Raw genomic sequence first — 15647 nt, 5'->3', positions numbered from 1 at the left:
GGAACACGCTGGACACACTCCTCTCTTCCACCAGTCAGTCAAGACAGGCAGCCAATCACCTTCCTCACTGTTTTAAAGGGACTGCGATGCCCGCTATTTTTCTTTTTAAACCTATTCGCATATGCCTTAATTCATGGATGCATTGGGCTCCTTTCCCTGTAATCCCTCTTGAAAACTGGAGTGATTGTGCACCTATTCGTTGTTCCAGGCTGTTTTTTCAACAACAACAAAAAAAAAGCCCCATTCTGGGTGAAGAGGGAGGGAGGCGGGCTCAAGGGTGGGCATTGGAGCAGGAAATCTTGCTACTTCATCGACTTTAGCAATGCACATATCTTGTGCAGGTGTCTTGCAGGTTGCTCTCATAATGCTAGCACCGCTTTGCAGGGGTAATCCAGTTTTGTGGATTTCCCTGCAAGTGCTATAAAATGGAGGATGTTGCAGCCTGTTTGCAGATGTCATGCAGGATGTTCACGACGTCGTGTAAAATGCCGAAAATATAGCGCTTACAAATGGTAAGGATTTCATTATTTTTAACGTTTGCAGAATTCCCCACAGTGTCTGTGCCTCCTTAACCCACAGATTTAACAAGGAGGCTTGTTAGGAAACATTTTGTCATGGCAAGGACTGTCCGTAGATGGAATATGCTGCCTTGGAGGGTGGTGCAGTCTCCTTCATTAGAAACTTTTAGGAGGAAATTAGACGGGCACTTCCCAGTAGAGCTGTTTTTTATTTCCCTGAGAAGGTGGGAGGCTAGACTGGGTAGCTCTCGGTGGTCTCTTCCAGCTCTGTGTGATTTTGAAACCTCTGACTTGGCAGGTATACAGTACATTCCTAAGCAGAGTTACATTCTTCTATGTTCATTAAAGTCAATGGGCTTTGAAGGATGTAACTGTTTAGGACTACCTAGTTAATTAAATAGAAGTCTGAGTGGTTGTAAATGCTTCCCCTGGCTGCTTAAGATCTTTCGTCAGTCATGAAAGACCTACGGGGCTACCTGAGAGGTCAAGAGATTAAGGGGAAGTTAAAAGTGTTGGGCTGTTCTGTATGAAAAACGTGCATACCTACAAACAGAGTAGCCAAGCACTAACATGTCTAGAGCTCTTAATCTCATTCTGAAGTAATTGAACATTTTTAAATCAATCTTTAATAAGCCCGAGGAACAAAAATCTGGTCCAGGAGGGGTGCCTGATAATAAACGGAGGGGAAATAAATATGGCAGTCAATGCCCATGTGGCATTTGACCCTTTAGGGTCAAAAATAAGTTCTAAGACTAGAGTACATTAGGCAAATCACAACTGTGATCACTCTTTTCCCTGTGATGAACTCCTATTAAGTTCATAGGAGCTAGAAATGAAACTACTGTATATTCAGATTCAAATGAGTAGCTGTGTTGGTATTCCATATATACAGTATATGCTCCTCCTTGAAATTCTCCTTAAAGAGGTTTGATGTCACATTTTCTTTCGAATGTGAGGCGTCTGAAACTCCGATGCAGGGACTGACCCTTGTCCATGGTCACTCACTTCTTGGAGGGTTCACTAGTCCTCAGGAAAGGGAGGGGACCGGTTGCTCCTGCAGTTTCTCCTTCCAGTTGTCCCTAGCTATCTCAGTGCTGTAGCTGAATCAAACTCCTCCAACCTGGCCTGTAGAAGGGCCCATCTTATATCCATCTTCTGGATGAAGCTACATCTATAAGAAGCTAGTCTCTGCACTTTTGTGCAACCTGGATATCTGATGGCAAAATTGGAGCGTCATGCTCAGGACTGGCAGGAATGCCACTTCCTGCTCCCGGATTGACTTTTGCTCCCTACAGGGCTTTTTCTGAACTGGGTTTCTCTTGCTGTCCTCCCTGTTGGGCCTGCTGGATTCCTCAGCAAAGGTGAACCCTGTTCTCCAAGATGAGCTTGCCTCTGATGGCCCACTGGCACTGGGTCCAGTACTCCAACTGCATCTACCAATGAAATGGTAGCCTTAGTAGCTTTGTGGCCAACCCTTCTTTGGGTTCCAGGAATTTCTGTGGCTTTGCTCCAAGAGGTGGCTGGAACAAGAGTGATATTGCGACATCACTTTTGGAGAAGCCCACAGCGGAACAGAGGACAGCTTTAGGAATTCATGAAAACTCTATGGCTTTATCATAAAGGTGTTGGTGATTCCTAGAACTATCCTTTGTCACTTTCAGATCTTATCAGGAAGTGACATAGTGATATTGCCACTCACCAGCATCACATCCAACCTCCAGGTCCCCACATCCAGCCCTCCTGCTGGTTGCCTGACTTGGCCGGGCAACCCTATTTCAATCCTGGTGACTGCCCTGGTCATTTTATTCATGAGTCCAGCAGATACAAATATTGTCTGAATGCTCAAATATTTCTTGAATATTCACTGAATATTTGATAACTGCAGCAATATTGTTTTCAGTTTGATAACTGTTAGTACTTGGCAGCTGATAAGTAATACTATTCAATTCAAGCAGACTTCTAAGCCCATAGACTTAAATGGCAGGTGTCGTTTCCGATTGTACAGATAGTACTTGACAAAAAATGGCGAACACTTAACTATAGCCATCATTGATGCGGCGGAGGATTGGGTGGAAGGAAGATGTGCTGGGGTAGATTCCTGGCATCGTATAGGGCAGATGGTGCATTTATGCATCATGCCCATGTTAGATAGCAAGTAGGCATGGGCTCATGGCACTTAATAGGTGGAAGGAGCCCAGCCTCCTGCACCGGCTTGCCACCCAAACAGCACCTCATGGCAAATAATACACCATAGAGATCTCACATCCAGCCTGTACTCCCGCAACTCAGCTGGCTCCCAATTGAATTCCGGATCAGGCTTAAGGTTTTGGTTCTCATCTTCAAGGCCATATGCAGTCTAGGCCCACTGTACCTGAGAGACCATTTCTCTGCCTACACCCCCCAAAGAGAAGAAGAAGAAGAGTTGGCTCATATATGCCGCTTTTCCCTACTTAAAGGACTCTCAAAGTGGCTTACAGTCGCCTTCCCATTCCTCTCCCCACAACAGACACCCTGTGGGGTGGGTGAGGCTGAGAGAGTGCTGATATCACTGCTCGGTCAGAACAGTTTTATCAGTGCCGTGGCGAGCCCAAGGTCACCCAGCTGGCTGCATGTGGGGGAGCGCAGAATCGAACCTGGCATGCCAGATTAGAAGTCCGCACTCCTAACTACTACACCAAACTACTACACCAAACCACCAACCGGTTGGTTATTCCTGGTCCCAAAGAAACATGTTGGTCCTCAACAATGGCCAGAGTCTTCTCTGTTCTGGCCCCCACTTGGTGGAAAAAGCTCCCTGAAGAGATCAGAGCCCTGCCTGAACTTCCACAATTCCACAGGGCCTGCAAAAGGGACCTCTTCCACCAGGTATTTGCTTGAGTCCAACTGAACCAACAACATATGCTGGTCCCCCATCAGACACCCCCTCCATGACCTGAAGCAGCCTGATCTCCTGGGGGTTTGTCCAAGTTATCATTCTATTTGAAGTCACTGTTAGATTATTGTTGATATGTTATTGATAACTATGTTATGCAATTAGACTGTTCTGTGTATTACTCCTGCAATGCTTTCTGTGAACTGCCCTGAGCCTTATGGGAGGATGGTATAAAAATCAAATAAATAAATGAACGAACGAACAAATGAATGAGCAAACGAACAAATGAATGAATGAGCCAGGCCAGAGCAGCACTCGAACAAGTATCAGAATAAACAGAATGAAATAATGGCAGAAATACCTGGGGATTCTGACATTAACGTCTCCTAAATCAACTGAGTTCTGTGTGACAAGAAGAAGGACATCTTACTGGTGTACTCCAGTGAACCACCTCTGTCCTGCATAGTATACCATCCGAACAACTGCCTCATCATAACGAACCTGGGCATGGTGATTCACAATGGATAAAAAAGCAGGGCAGCTATCAGCCCCATCACTCCCAAATGAAGGGATGCCATAATTGGTCTGTCTGCAATCTTCAGAATGCTTTGCAGGGATGGCCACGGAATAAAACAGGCTTCTGTCTCCTTGCAGCCCGTCTTCTTTCTTAGCACCTGTGAAATGCTGTGGCTGATATGGAGGATGAGGAATGGAAGGGGCACAGGTTGAAAGGGGGTGGCAAGACGAGTGACACTTCCTCTGCGTTGCTTCCTTGAACAAATTATCCAGACCTCCTCAGCACTAATTGGGAAGCCGGGCAAACACAGAAATCCCGTCCTGACTCAAATGAGTTATTTGGTGGGGGAATTAATAATGAATGTGCAGACTTTGCCGTCTGTAATTTATCCATCCAGGGCTGAAGTCATTTGTGCTTAGGAACTGACCATTCATAATTCAGAGTTTATGTTTGTGACCAGCATGTGAAGTGAGGAGCTGCGTAGACAGAAGCTGTGATCCTTTAATTAAAGATTGAAATATGTAACTCTGAGTTAGGTGGAGTTGTGTCCTGAGTCTGAAGACTGTCTCACCTAGGGTTGTCCGGTCCCACCTAGCCAATTGCAGGGGATGGCAGGTATATAGGTGCCAGCTCTGGGTTAGGAATCACAGAATCACAGAGTTGGAAGGGGCCATACAGGCCATGTAGTCCAACCCCCTGCTCTACGCAGGATCAGCCCTAAGCATCCTAAAGCATCTAAGAAAAGTGTGTATCCAACCTTTGCTTGAAGACTGCCAGTGAGGGGGAGCTCACCACCTCCTTAGGCAGCCTATTCCACTGCTGAACTACTCTGACTGTGAAAAATTTTTTCCTGATATCTAGCCTATATCGTTGTACTTGAAGTTTAAACCCATTACTGCATGTCCTCTCCTCTGCAGCCAACAGAAACAGCATCCTGCCCTCCTCCAAGTGACAACCTTTCAAATACTTAAAGAGGGCTATCATGTCCCCTCTCAACCTCCTTTTCTCCAGGCTGAACATTCCCAAGTCCCTCAGCCTATCTTCATAGGGCTTGGTCCCTTGGCCCCAGATCATCCTCGTCGCTCTCCTCTGTACCCTTTCAATTTTATCTACGTCCTTCTTGAAGTGAGGCCTCCAGAACTGCACACAGTACTCCAGGTGTGGTCTGACCAGTGCCGTATACAATGGGACTATGACATCTTGTGATTTTGATGTGATGCCCCTGCTGATACAGCCCTAAATGGCATTCACCTTTTTTACCGCTGCATCACACTGCCTGCTCATGTTTAGTTTACAATCCACAAGTACCCCAAGGCCTCGTTCACACACAGTGCTACCTAGAAGCGTATCCCCCATTCCTTACGTCCAGGTCATAAAATGGGAGGCACCCCACACATCTGACCTGGATACAAGGACTTCATCCTTACTTGTATTTGACAAAGTCAAGCTTGACTTATAAAAGTGGATATCCTGTGGAATTGAGGTGGTCTCTAAAACACCAATGAACTCCAGTGTTGTTCTGCTGCCACCAATGATAACACAACTGCTTACCTGGAATTATATACAAATACAAAGCTGTTGTGAGTTTTATATCGTGTATAATGTTGTTGATCTCTTAGATACTATTGGACTCAGATTTGTCTCATATATCTTGTAGTTGACCAGTGCTGTAAACAATGGGACTATGACATTTGTGATTTTGATGTGATGCCCCTGTTGATACAGCCCAAAATGGCATTTGCCTTTTTTACCGCTGCATCTCACTGCCTGCTCATGTTTAGTTTACAATCCACAAGTACCCCAAGGTCTCGTTCACACACAGTGTTACCTAGAAGTATATCCCCCATCCAGTAGGAATGCTTTTCTTTTCTTTTTTGACCCAGATGCAGAACTTTACACTTATCTTTATTAAATTGCATCTTGTTCTCATTTGCCTATTTTTCCATGGAACGTTTGGAGGTGGAGACTGGGGAGGACAGAGATCTCAGTGGAGTTCAAGGCCATAGAGTTCAGCCTCCAAATCACCCATTTTCTCCAGGGGAACTGAGGTCTAAAGACCACACCCCAGGGTCAGCCACTATGCTTTATACTAATGAAGGAGTTATTCCTCCATTCATCCCTAAAGAAAATTTTATTTGCAAGCCAAACGTGGGCCCGTAAATAGTAATTTTTTTTTTGTAGCCTGCAGGCTGCTGTTCTGTAATTACATGACATTTATGTTGATTCAGAAAACGTGACACCGTTTGAGAAACACTGAAAGGAAAGGACATGTTTATGAACTTTAATGAGAGCTATGAATAGCCCTCTGATTCTCTTAACCACGTTTATACATTTCAAAAGTGCTTGTCCATTAAAACGTGAATGCAACTGATTTCTTACCTTCAAGAGAAAATGAGATGTAAAACATTTCGAGTAACAGTCATTCCACTATATAAGCTTTACTTAGGATCTATGTACCCGTTAAGTTACATTTGCTCCCGGCATACTTTAATTCCTTAAATGACCCATAAGGGATATCCTGTGATTTGTGCTGGAGAACTTGGTTAGGAACAATACTTGTCTTAGACAATAAGACAATTACATGTGGTTTGATTAAATAAGTAGTTAAAGCAAATAATATACTACATCTTGGGCAGCCTTTAAATACTTTTTCACAACTCTGCTTTGATTAGCTTTCTTCGGGGCCTGGGAGAAGAATGCAGTGTTCTAATCATGCTTCAGGTGGCGTCCTTGGCACACTCTTCCCCAAACTTGATGACCTCTGTTCTTTTTAGAAAGTGTACAGTCCAAGTTGGAAGGAAAGTTTCATCTTGTAGCCTAACCTTGTGAGATCTTGGAAACTAAGCAGGATTCTTTCTTTCTTTCTTTCTTTCTTTCTTTCTTTCTTTCTTTCTTTCTTTCTTTCTTGCTTGCTTGCTTGCTTGCTTGCTTGCTTGCTTGCTTGCTTGCTTGCTTGCTTGCTTGCTTGCTTGCTTGCTTGCTTGCTTGCTTTCTATTTTGATGTAGTGGTTAGGAGTGCAGACTTCTAATCTGGCTTGCCAGGTTCGATGCTATACTCCCCCACATGCAGCCAGCTGGGTGACCTTGGGCTCGCCACGGCACTGATAAAACTGTTCAGACCGGGCAGTGATATCAGGGCTCTCTCAGCCTCACCCACCTCACAGGGTGTCTGTTGTGGGGAGAGGAATGGGAAGGCGACTGTAAGCCGCTTTGAGCCTCCTTCGGGTACTGAAAAGCGGCATATAAGAACCAACTCTTCTTCTTATTATTATTATTATTATATTTATCTAGTGCCCTCCTTGAAGGCTGGTTCACATAAAACAGAAACAAAACATATAACTCATTTTAACAGTGATACAGTGATAACAGCAACAGAGTAGAACAATAGAATAATATGGAGAACATTAAGTTAAAGCATACTGATAGCCCAGTGGGTTGGGTGGAAAGGCGGTGGGTGCCATAGGAGGGAGGCTCAGGGGGAGGGCCCGTGGGAAGTGGTAGTTCAGGTCAACCTCAACCAAATGCCTGGTGGAGGAGCCCCTTTTGCAGGCCCTGCGGAACTGCTCAAGCTCCACCAGTATTTGACCTCAGAACTTGGAAGGGAAGCTGTGAGTCCTGACCTACAGTTGGGCAATTCCTACAAAGGTCAAGAGGGGGTGGCTGTTATGCACTGAAAGGAAAGCCCACCCTATTGTTGGGTAAACCTTGTGGAGCAGTGGTCCCCAACCCCCAGGCTGCGATGGCCTCGGTGCCGGTCCGTGGCTATCTCTTCCCGCCTCCCCCCCAGCAAGAAGCTCGCAAGGCCACGAGCAAATCGGCCGATGAAGCGGCCAATTACCTTGCGGCCTGGCAAGGTTCTTGCTTCGGGAGGGGGAGGGAGAGAAGCTTGCCGGGCTGCAAGCTAATTGGCCATTTCCTTGTGGCCTGGAGAGGCGGGGAGAGGGCAGCACAAATGGACTTGTGTCCAGCGGGGGCGTCCAGCGGGGGACGTTTGCACCCCCGCCAGATGCAAATGCGCACGCATGGCAAGTCCGCACATGTGCATTTGCGCCGGGGCTGCCGTGCGTGTGTGGGGCCCCGGGTCGCCCTCTCCCCACACTCCGGCACAGCAGTCCGTGGCCTGCCAAAGGTTGCAGACTGCTGCCAGGAAAGGCGTCAGCAGGTTCAAAGGTGCCCACAGTGCCAAGTTGGAGACCCCTGGGCAAGTGCATAGATTTTTCTCTTTCCTGTCCTCTCTTTATCATTACCTTGAGTTTAGGGAGATATGGTGGGATAGACATGTTTTCAATAAATAAATATCCATCCCTCTACCTCACACCCACAGACTACTACTCTCATGTAGTCCCCCCACACCTGTCTTTGTTGGGCTACATTCTACATTTTCCAGAACCCAATTTTGCTGTCTGGGGGTGGGGGGGGGGTGGTTAGCCACTCTGATGTTCTCTGTATATGCTTGTCTGTTTTCTCCAAAGGCCAACTAGCCATGCCTGCTTATTGACATCAGGGTGTTAACTCTCTGCTGTGAATTTACTTTAAAGATAAGGAACTGTGTTATGTGGGAAAGTGCTTTGGTATGCAAAATATGTGATTGGGGGGGAAGAAGGATTGTCTATAGCAGTGGTTCTCAACATGGGGGCTGTAACCCCTAGAGAGGTCATTTGGCCCTTTCCCGGGGGGCCCTGGGACAGCTTGGCAGCGGTGGCATGGCGCTGGACTCCTCCACGCCGCCTTGGAGCTCATGGAAGCCATGAAGATCAACAAGGCTGCACGGAGGAGGCCAGCACCATAGCAAGTGCCACAGAGAGCAAGAACTGCAGCGGCGGCACATGTGCCTGTATGCCTGCATGTGCTCATGCGCATACACACATGTGTGCACTTGCTGCTGCCACCCCTGCTTTAGGGGTTGCGGCATTATGATGGTTGAGAACCGCTGGTCTATACAAACCCTGAGATTAAACTGACAAACTGTTCTGAGCAAGCCTTCTTATTATGAAGACACTTGCAGTGCTCTCTGTCGACTCCAATACAACAAATTTTGGACTTTTCTCAATGACATTCCTGAGCTTGTTTTCTTTATTCCATGGGGTGGCATCTGGATTCATTACACTTACCTTTTTTTTATTATTTATTACTAAGCGCTCAAGCAGAATTGCTCTTTATAAGCCCCATTTTCTGCCAATTTTGCACGTTAGTCATGCATGTGACTCATCCTTCTCACCCTGTTTATAAAAGACGTTGTTCTCACTTTATGTTTCAATAGGTGCCTGGTTTCATCAGAGGTGTCTCAATGACGATTGTCATGGCATCATTTATTTCCCCATTTTCATTTGGTGTCTACAAAAACTTCCTCTATAGGGTGGAATGAAGACTGTAGGTCAGAACAGGACTGTTCTGTTGCAGAGACTGACAAGAGTGCACTGAAAATTCCCCCTGTGGAAGCCCCGGGGACTGTGCATGCCTCTGTGTTCGCAGCCACAATGAATGAAATCTTTGCTATGTTGATGCAGCATTATAATAATAAATTACCAATGGCTTTGCAGTGTAAGCACATCTCAGTTGGAAAATGCCGGGAATAATTTCTTTGTTTTCAACCTAATTTTCATAAAATTCCCAGGGCTTGTACTGCCACATCCTAGGAATACTCCAATAAAAAAATCACATGACATTTTTGAATGCCGCTTAAAGGCAGAACACATTTCCGCGTGTCCCATGTTAGTTCTGCATCTCACTGGGAAAAAACTCTCAAGGACTTGTGCCCCTTGCCTCAGGGATCCTCCTTTTCCGAATCTATAACAAATCCCCAAAAGGATCTCTGATTTATAAGCAATTTAAAGAGTCACATAGAGGTCGGTAGTGTTTGGCAATTCAAGAAACAGAGTCATTAGGGCACAGTGATTGGACCTTCAATAGCTTACCATTTGGGGGGGGGCAGTGGTTTTGCGTGTGTACGTAGGCGTTTCTCTAAGTAGCTGCCTTTTCTGATTGAAACTCTTTGACAGTCCCTGAAATAGCACATTCAAGGGAGAATTCTTCTGCAGTAGCAAAACAACGCCTGTGTTGGCTCATCCTATCTCTTGGCCATGCCTGAACCAGGACGGGGTGGAATGCTGGGATTTGGCCAGATGGCTGCACCTAAAAGATGCTGAGATTCCTCATCCTCCTTCAGAAAAGCAGAGCATGGCAAATACTGGCCAGCCTGGGTGACATCACAAAGCACGCAAATCGTTTTCATGTTAGTGCTGGGCTGCTTGACAGCCAAGAGATAGCAGCTCTTGCTATTATTTACTGAAAGGGACAGGCTTCACACTGTCAAAGGAGGCATCCATCACTTGGCTAACAAATCTTAACCTCAACATGCAGGTGCCACCTTTGAGGGACCAGACGGCACTTAATTCAGACTCGGGATTGCCAGCCAGAGTGCCAGTTGGGTTGGTGTCGTTTGTAATGTGACTACTTGTCAATTAGGAACCAGAGTTGCATCCTGCATTTTCCTTACAAGATCATACAGGACAGCTGCTGGAATGGAACAGCTCCCGGGCAGTAGACCATAGCTAGAATCGGATGCCTTTATTCTCAAGGTGAAAGGTGGTAAATGTTATTTCCAGTCCCCTCTCTCTCTCTCTCTCTCCTCCCCCAGCGGAGGGCTTGCTGAGAGGAAGAGGCAACCACCCAGAGGCCCTGTAGTGTGCGTGCCACCAGAACGCAGCACGCATAGCATCAAAGACAGGGTGGGACCCATGGCAGCTATTTAAGTCTCCATGTGCACGGGTCTCGCCCTCTTTGCCAGGGAACGCCGCGGGAGCTGCTTCCCTCCCACCCACCCTATGTTGTATACAGCATTGTTCAGGGTTTTGAGGTGGATGTTTTGTTCAATAATTGTCACAGCTGCGGGTTTGCATGGGCTGGAGCCTGTTGGCAGGGAGTCCGGTGTGCGATCGGACTCCCTGGGGTTTGGGGCCTCTCTACGAGGCGGCGCATATACAAGTGCAGCTTACCCAACTGGGAGGCCAGGGGCCTCCAGCCCTGTTCCCATCAACTCTCCTAAGGCCACTGCCCTTCCTACAGGGCAACCAAGGTCCTGTGCACTGCAGGACATGTCCCAGTCTGAATGGACTACATTGCCATGGGGGCATATAGCGGACCTGCATACCACGTACCCACAAATCACCACCCAATTCAATAATTAGACCCCATTGTGCCAGCCCTCTGCGGCATCAACTGGCAGCCAATTGATTCTCAGTCATGCATTCTTCTTTTCTCCTCCCCATCTTCTAACATAATCTCTATTTTTAAGATGATTAATAACCATGTTCCTTAGAAAACACCACTCATCTTTAATCAACAAAGAATAGATTTAGTCTGCAGGGTTTTCACCTGTGACAAGAATGAACGGGAGCCGATTATCTGCCAAAAAAACGAAACATAGCAGTTAAATAGTCTGTGGAGCTGTACAGATACTCAAATGTGTCAAATGTGTTGGGACTTTTGGACTTGGCTTGGTCCTGTGTCCCTCCAGAGAAATAGAGTTGCAGAGTAACAGAGTCTTTTGAAAGTATGCAGTTATTAGTTGCCTTTGAGGATGAGGCACAAATCCAAATACATGGTGACTTGAGGTTTAAAAGAGCAATCTTTACTAAGAAAAATATTTACAAAATATATAATATTCATCTGCTTCAGTATCCTTACAGAAGCAGTGTACAAAAGTTTAGAGTAGTAACAAAAGCAACACATTGAAAGCCTCTGTGGCTAGGCTGCAAGCATACTATATGCCACACATCATTTCTGCACTATGGATATCCCTGAATTTTGATTTTTTAAAGTGCCAAACTTTGTATACTTTTCCACATCTAATTCTGCCCTTCCAGCTGCAGACTAGAATTGCATTTACCCTATGGTTAATGACTCCTTGGTTACAACAATTACATTTTTAAAGGTGGGATCTAATTCGGATCTGTCCAATGAGAAATCCTTGCATTTGTGTTTCCCCCCTGGTAGCCATTTTGAGTCATTTGTGCATGCCCCCGTGCATGTAATGTCTATCACCATGCTCCCTGCCTCCTGAAATATTCACTTTTTTAAAAAAGGGGGGGCTGATTGCATTACCACGCTGCATCTAAAAAATAATAGCAGCTATCAGTCGTGATTTTAATACAACATTGTAATGCAATAAACTATGTTTTTTTTAAAAAATCATGTTCAATATATTTCAGGGAGAAAGGGAGGGAAGGCAGTCAGTAATGAAATCGTGTCTGAGGGAAAGGCACAGAATGTTGGGATAATGGGGCACATTGAAAAGAAATGTGCAATCAGGTACTATTTTGCAGAGCAAGCGCGGGCTAAAAAATACTTCTTAGAAAAAGGGAATGGGAGCAAAGCATGATGGGAGGCTGCCTCCTTTCAATCTAGGTCTGGAAAGTTTATGGCAGATTTCAGCCTGAAAAACAAGGTGGGGGGTGCCCAAAGATGGATACTCTAGCATTCAACTCGCAGAATCAAATGGAAATCCAAAACAAGGCTAAAACAAGGTATGTCTGAAATATGAAGACCGTCTGTGCTACCAAATGTCTGCACAGTTCCAGGGAAAAGGTCAGCAAAATGGTGGTTTTCCCTTCCTTCCTTCCTTCCTTCCTTCCTTCCTTCCTTCCTTCCTTCCTTCCTTCCTTCCTTCCTTCCTTCCTTCCTTCCTTCCTTCCTTCCTTGATTTGTATGTCTATTGGCCATAGCTTAATCACTTTTTTATTTAAAAAATCTTTTTCCCCTTCTAAACCACCCTGATTATATTATTTCTTAAACTAATGTTATTCTGAATTATTAAAAGGCCGAGGACTTAGTAACATTGGAACCATCACCCCACAGCAAGAAAAGGGAAAGGGGACCGTTTGATCATTGTTCGTAAGCGATCATTCTCTAACAACTGGGTTATCCATTTCTCCCTATCTTCATTAAATAATGGACATTCAAGGATTAGGAGGACCAAGGTATGTGTCTTCCCCATATTACCAAAACACCAACGTTCTGAAAAAGGAACTGAAAAAGCAACTTTTTAATTCAGGCTATGGTACAACATTCAATCTGGCAGCCGGAAAAATATTACAGTATCTTGGAATAGTCAAAGATTTTAAACATGCCAGAAAGGTTACCCCTGGTTCTAATTAATTACAGGAAAGAGAACACACCTTTCTTGCTCTCAGATTTGTACTTCTAAAATCTAACTTCATTAGGTGCTTTTGAACCCATGCCAACAGTACTTTATAATTCTCCAGAGACCATAAAAAAGCAGAGATCAAGCCTACAGGATCCAATCTTTGATCAACCAACTTCTTCAATTTACTTGGAAGGGTGTCTTGTCGTAGTAAATAGAACCTCACTCCTAAATCTAAATGCATCAAAACAGATTGCTGATTCTGACAACAGAGAAGCAAATTCTTGCCAAATAGCTATTCCCGATACACATTTGGGTATTCTGGTTGTTTTCTTCAAGAGTTTTAAAAGAAAGGAAACAAAGTCCTCTGAAATACCTTCTACCCAGACTTCAGCACCATAAAGTAGTAGAGCAACATTTAAAGTTAAACAGGGCAGCTGTAAGAAGAGCTGTGCCCTTCTAAACTCATGGGCTTCAGTAGATTATCTGAGCAAGTTAATGCACTGAGCACCATCTGCAAGCAAAGTTGTCTTCTGCACCTGCTTGGTTTTAACAAGTGGAAGTTCAGAAGAGATGCTATTCAAAGCCTGATTACTTGGTTTCCATCCATTCTTGGCCTCGACTAAGAGTGGCTGTGCCATTATTTCAGATGAAATACAAGATGAAACATCTGTCAAAGAATGATAAAATTAGAGGTCCCACCACAGATCTCCTAAGTGTAATTTTAGGATGAAATCCATATTTTCTTGCTTGAAGGAAACATCTGAGGAATTATGATACGAGGGCACAAAGGGGTTCTGTAATTCAAACAACATTTCTCAGTCAATCCTACGAAGGCTTCATTTGCCACAAAGTTTCAGAGATGTTTATATGCTCTGTATTACTTGCACATAAAGCCATAGTTGACTAATTCCATTTTCTACTGAGATAGATGAATCACACAAGGCTGGCATATGTATATACACCCAGGGACCAAAATCATGTCACATGTTACATCTATGTCCACGTTGGAGAGAGGCATGCACACAGACCTCCACAAGCCTCAAGAGCTGAATGAATCTATGGATCATCGTTCCAACTTCCCAAAGACCACAAATCCATCTAATTCAGCTCCCTTAGACAAAGGACTGTTGACCCCACAGTGGTCCTCAGGATCATTATCTTAAAATTGCAACACTTGATTCCTCCTCCAGAAGCAGAATTTGTCCTTGGTTGCTCTTGTTCTCTTAACTTGCATTAATTTTGAGAACAATATGATGGACAACTTTGGAAAACTCCTGTAATTTGTTGGCAGAGTGTACATCAGTAAATTAGTAGTATACATTTTGCTGATTGTTGCCTTGATCAAGTAGGGGTATACATGTAGTCAATTACATGTGCATCTAGGTGCTCTGGGCATGATGGCACTTGGAGGTGTTCATGAATAGGCCATTTAAAATGATCCTATTGATCAGCTTCTTAGGAAAGGAAACTGGGGGTTTGTTCAGTCATGCAGTTCCCTGCCAAATAATTACTGAATGGAATTTTAACTTTTGTAAAAAAAGTATTTCACACATGCAATCTTGGCTGCCAATGCCATTCATGCAATGGAGGCACATATTAAGCATTTGCACTTGGCTATCAGTTAATGAAAGTCAAAATGAAGCCTCTTCTTTTCTTTACAACATTGAATTTTCTGTATTCCGTCACTAAAAACAATGACAACTTTCAAAGAGCTTCAGAAATATTCATGGTGCATTCTGACACCTGTATACTCTACTTTCTATCATATGAGGTGGCAGCAGGAGAGCCAGCAAGATGAGCAAATGACTCACCAGATAATCAACATTATTAGTGTTTTCCAACCAAAAAGTATTAGCAGATGTCCACACCCAAGAGGAATATCCTTGTGGGTGTTCCTTTCCCCCCACTTTACAGCTATTATTGTTTGGGAGAAAAACAAGTACAGATAGAAATGTATTTTCCCCTACAAATGAAAGTAATATCTAAACGAATGCCTTAAAAATGCAGTCCTAAGGAGAATTCGCCCTACTTAGTCCATCATAGTAAGTAGGCTTAGAAGCATGCCACTGTGCTTGGGACTGTATTATATGAGAGCAATTTTAAGCATATCTACTTTAAAATAACACTCTTTTGTTCAGTGGGGCTAACTTCCAGGGAAATGGTCTTACAACTGAACCTTAATAATACTAATACTAATACTAATACTAATACTAATACTAATACTAATACTAATACTAATACTAATACTAATACTAATACTAATACTAATACTAATAATAATAATAATAATAATAATAATTTGTTTTTCTTAATTCCATGAACTAAAATGAACTGGGGGGGAAATGAAAACCCCTTCTGTGACTCTATCATACATGTTTTATATATTTTGTTTTTACAATTACAAATGAAAGCTCAGTAAATGGAACTTAAAAAAAAAAAGAGACAAACCTCCACAAAACAGACAATAATCCTGAATATTAAGACATTGTGAAAAATCCCCAGAGAAGACATAGCTAAAGGACGTAAGCCAAGCTCCTATCTTTACAATCTCACAAATCAAAATTTGACCAAATTTAATTCTCTCGATTTGTTCAG

Source organism: Paroedura picta, chromosome 8 (genome assembly GCF_049243985.1).
Source record: "Paroedura picta isolate Pp20150507F chromosome 8, Ppicta_v3.0, whole genome shotgun sequence".
NCBI lineage: Eukaryota > Metazoa > Chordata > Lepidosauria > Squamata > Gekkonidae > Paroedura > Paroedura picta.
This window is presented reverse-complemented; position numbering follows the sequence as displayed.